The sequence below is a fragment of the Alosa alosa genome, chromosome 16, assembly GCF_017589495.1.
Source record: "Alosa alosa isolate M-15738 ecotype Scorff River chromosome 16, AALO_Geno_1.1, whole genome shotgun sequence".
NCBI classification, from domain to species: Eukaryota; Metazoa; Chordata; class Actinopteri; order Clupeiformes; family Clupeidae; genus Alosa; species Alosa alosa.
In genome coordinates, this window is record NC_063204.1 from 16344300 (window position 1) to 16349529 (window position 5230).

At 38.5% G+C, this 5230-nt stretch overlaps 1 long non-coding RNA gene across 2 annotated transcripts; it reads right to left on the reverse strand.

Annotated features, from left to right (window-relative positions):
* Positions 1-1304: 1304 nt before the first annotated feature.
* On the reverse strand, positions 1305-3655 carry LOC125309657. 2 transcript variants are annotated; one of them, XR_007196166.1, is made up of 4 exons: positions 3334-3655; positions 2647-2703; positions 1927-1986; positions 1305-1621 (listed from the first exon to the last, which is right to left on the reverse strand). It is a non-coding gene; the product is annotated as an uncharacterized LOC125309657 (long non-coding RNA). The 2 variants fall into 2 exon arrangements; XR_007196165.1 differs by having other exon boundaries at positions 1609-1986.
* Positions 3656-5230: the final 1575 nt, after the last annotated feature.

Here is a 5230-nt window from a genome sequence, read left to right on the forward strand (position 1 = left end):
TATGTAGCAGCTCATTATATGGATTAGCTAAATGCTTGTCATTTTACATGTATGGTGAAAAGCTATAATCAGGTAATGTGGTAATGACTGTGGAAACAAAATGATGAAACAAATGACTTCTCGTATGATTTCAATAAAAGCCTACCACTACTAGTACTGGGCCTACTACTACTACTACTACACTCTTAAAAATGCTGGGTTGGAAACAACCCAAATTGGGTTATTCCTAGCCCAGGTACCTGGGTCACTATTGGACCGACCTCATGTTGGGTTAAAATAACATAATCCATTGGGTTGGTGACTTTAACTCTAAATTGGGTTACTTTTATCAAACCAACTATGGGTCATTCTTACTAACATGATGGGTCAAAATAACCCAGAAAAATGGATATGACCTACCAGTCCATTACTGGTTCATATTTACCTCTCTGTTGGGTTATATATTTGACCCACTATTGGGTGTTCTGTTTTTTTGCTTATGGATTTCCAAAAACATATTTCTTTACTTTATTTTACTTATGTACATCAAGGTGAAATAGGGCTGAAAAAATCAGCTGAAATAGACATAGGAGAATACATTATATTATTTTTTATATGTTTTATTGATTGCCACAAATGGGCTACAGTACAAAAGTAAAAAACACTGTTTAATTTCATTCAAACACTGTTTCATTTCATTTTGAACAACAATTTTACTAAAATCTAAAAAACATTTTACAAAAAACTAAAAAAAACAAAAAACGATTAACTAGCAATGCTCATAATACAGTAGTGTAGTGACAACAGTAGAGAGAACTTGTCCAAAATACCTGTGCATCCTGCAGGAGCTGATCTGGGAAATCTTTGACCTGTGGAAAACAGAAAAAATATAGGTGTTAACAAAAATACAATGGATGAAATGTGTCTTGTCCGAAACAGGCAGCCAGCTACTCTAGTGACTACCCTCTCTCAGCCTCTAGCCTACCATAACACAGAGTAAAAAGTATAGACACATGAAACACATCATACACTAAAATATGTCTTACTTTGAGGGATCCTGTGTGGAAGGTCTGGACGGACAGATGGGACACTTGAAACACAAAGATTAAAAAAGGTTAAAACAAAGATTAATGATTCTTTTTAGGTAATCAGTGTCAGATCATATCGGATTCAGTCAGAATGTCGTATGAATGAGGGCAGCCTTTTTGGACTCTGCACAGCCTAGACTATGAGAGAGAGAGAGAGAGAGAGAGAGAGAGAGAGAGAGAGAGACTTTTCTTCCTACCCAAAATTAAAACTGAAACAGGCAGCCAGCAACTCTAGTGACTACCAAGTGGAATCTCTATCAGCCTAGTAGTAGAAACATTGTCTTTAATATAAAGATACCTGCTAGCTAGCCACCATGCTCTCGGGTCAAACTAACTTGACTGTATGTAGTTTTAGACTAAGACAGCTAGTTTGATTGCAGGAGAACAGACTAGACTGTACAGGTAATGTAACCGAAATGAGTATCTGTGAGTGACACAGCTTTAATTGCTTACAAAGTTGCTTTACAGACTCTGTTCTGTGTCTGCGTGTTAATTAACTTACATTCAGGAGAGCTCATCACTGGGTGTCTCTTGTTGCCCATCATCTTGTGCCACTAGGAAATACAGAAAAAGGGCCCGTTACACAAATAACAGCATCACCCAGGTCCAACTAACAGAGCTAAACGAGTGACCCCACACCTGTGGTTCTCAAACTTTTTCTGTAATTTTTGTCATTCTCCATTTTGAATAGGACTGTGCTGTGTATTTTGTGTGTGTGTGCCTGTGTCAGTGTGTTCTCCATCTGCATGCTAAATAGCTTACGTTCAGGAGAGCCCAGCCCTTCATATTTGGCTTCCTTCTGCCAATTAACAGTTGTCACTATGAAATGATAACATACATTACATGTAAAATATCTTACTATCGTTAGTCTTCTGAAGGAGCTCTGGAAGAGGGTGGTGTGGAGGTCACTGTAACAGTCCTTCGTCATTATCCGGTGTCATTAGAAAATAAAGAAAAACTAAATTATTGGAGTGAACAGTACGTCAAGTTTATCACAATTAGATCAACTAAAGTCAGTGGGCTGAGTAATTGCCACACATGCAACTCATCTTAACCCAGGTCAATATAAGAGGCTAACATTCACATACAGTATGTTAACAATAGGCTATTTACCAGGCCCTGTTTTGTTACAAGTATGTCTAGGTGGGCCATGGGATAGAAAATGTTGAGAACTCCTGGTTTAGGCTAAATAATTGTGATTTCAATTTTGACCTAAATTATGGTTATTATTCCATTATTGAGCAGCACAGCAACAAAAACGGCAACAGCACAGCTGAGCTGTACAATACATCCAGTAAAAAACAATTGCTGCTGTTGGGAGTAACTGTACATGGCTATGAAACAGACACACATAGTAAATGTAGGGAACAAACAGGGATATATTTGATTAAATAAGGGATTGATGAAGCAGTGGATTTCAGTATGTAAGGCAATGTTTGAATAGTAGGCTAGTTAGATATATCTGCTCATATATTGTGTTCCTGATGACAAACTTCACATGACTGAAACCAAAGTGAACTTCAGCTAAGAACCAAATTATAGATGCTAGGGTGATGATGGTCAAGGTTTTACTGTGTACCTGTGTTGCAGCTGTAAACTGGGCAGGATCTGGAATATGAGTGGGGCTGAACATTGCCTGTGGAACAGATAATCATGTACGGAGCATTAGTTTATAGACAATTTGAGGACCTTGTTATCAATACATTATATGACAAATATGTAGATTGTGATCTAGGCTACTGTGCAATGTGAATGTAGAGGATGTCATAAAAGCAAAATTATCCGAGCGCCACTTCTAAGCTTGCATTGTCGCTTTTCAGGTGAAATGGCCTTTTGATGATAGGAGCACTACTACTTTTATACATGATCGCATCAAATCGCTAAGCTTATTTTAAAACAAACCCTTTCATTTTAGTAAACTATGTGTACACGAACAATGTTCTCAATGCTCGAGTTCATGTGTATAGACACTGATAATACTTCGATCAAAGTTTCAAGTTGTGTTGAGCCTTCTTAGTGTTTTAAAAATACAGATTTTGACACGATCATGTATCAAAATAGTAGTGCATTCAAAAGGCCACCCCACCCGAAAACGACAACTCATAGAAGCTTAAAAATGGACGTAATTATGGTTTTAAACTAAAGTTTGATTCAGGTACATTCCCAAAAACACCCTAGGCTGCATTTTGGCAGAGTTACGCTTGAAGTTCCGCTTTACTGTTTCTGTTCTGTTTAAATTGAACGTAAATGCCAAATATGTAGTCACCTCTAGTCCCTCAGATTCAAAAGAAGTGCCGAACTTCACCTCTGCTATGACTCCCTGCAATGGCCAGCGAAGTGGCAAGCTAACGTTAACGCTAACTAGCTAGCTTCTACCTACCTAACGTTTGCTGAAAACACATCCCGTTAAAGCACTTTCTAACCACAACAGACGTCATAGAATACAGTATCTGATTAAAAACACTTCTACAATGAGTTTACTTATGTGTTATCCTAAGTTAGCCAGTTGGCCTACAGTATGCAAGTTAGCAGCTAACGTTAGCAGCTAACATAACCAAATAGCTTGAAAAATAGCTTGTGTAGCAACGTTAACGTCACCGTTAATGTTAACATTAATATAACGTTACTATCTTCAAAAAGTTAGCCTACACTGCCGGCTTGTCGCTTGATGTGGAGGACCAACGGTTGCAATCAAATATTCTAGAACACTGTTCCAGGGGTACAAGACTGTTGTCTTCATGTCTTTGCGATTGTCAATCCAACTGGTAGACTATATTATAATGACCAATGACAGGGTTAAAATTACCCAGGCACTGGGTGCATTACATGATTTTTTGTGCTCTCAGCCACTAACCCAGCACCTGGGTCTTAACAATAACCCAGCATGGGTTATGATAACCCAATAAAAAGTAAAAATGTCATTAACCCAGTGCTTTAGTTAAAATAATAACCCAGAACTTTTAAGAGTGTAGTACTACCACTACGATTACAACTACTACTACTACTACTACTACTAGTAATAATAATAAAAATTGATAAAGATAAAGAGTAAAGGAGTATGGGGAATGTACACATCAACATGTAACGTGAAGCAAGGAATAAATCAGCATGCACATGTAGCTTCTCTGATTACCTGCACAGAGTCACATTAAGATGTCCTTTCTCGACCAATCAGACATTCAGTCATGCCATACCGCTTAAAAAAAAAAAAAAAATGCATAAATAACAATAATAACAGCAATAAGTACAACAATAGTTGTTGTTGTTAACACCCTAATTGTTCTTTTCAGACATTTGTTTGGAAGACAGGGATATTTGAACGATATACTTGTGAGCGCCAATCAAAAGGACAGGCTACCCTATCCACAACACTGATTATAGTGATACCCAATAGATCTCAGCCTGGATAACAGACAAGCTTTGGAGACGGCATTGTTCGTAAGTGAGAGGACGAGGACCCCCCTGGGCACTGAGCCGCCTGGCAGACTCCCTCAGATAGAGAAATGACATGGGTGGAGGGGGGGAAAGGGAAGGGTTACTTTGCTGCTGTGGATTAGATGTTATGCCAGATAGATTTATTTTCTCCCTTTCCATATCTCTTTCTTTCTCTCTCTCTCTCTCTCTCTCTCTCTCTCTCTCTCTCTCTCTTTCACACAAACAATATTTTAGAAGGGTCATATAGGGTGCTTAATAATTGGAGGTTTCATCACAAGTGATGCAAGCAACTTTAAGCAATAAAGACTGACTACAATATGTCACTGCTAGTGTCCTCCCTCTGTAATGACCATAGGCTATTTTGCAAGGTGTCCGTCACTGTGCCTCAAACGCTCTTATGTCCTTTCTGAAACAATTCACAATGATGTTCTACACTCAGATTCAATTGCATGTCCCCCACCCCCTACCCCCTCTTCAGCAATGAGAGAATTATTCCTGTTAATTATTATGTCATCTGGGAAAACATGAGTCATATCTTCAACCCACTTTTAATACTTCACCAAACATGACCTCTTTGAAATATCAACTGGTCCAATTACACATGAAAATCGTTATTTAAGGAGCTAGTGTCCACATTCAAATTCCAGCCTGGATTCATCGTGTTCATGGTCATGGTAACCTGGCCAGACTCTCCTCCCTAAAGTCCCATGCATTCAGTCTCTAATCAG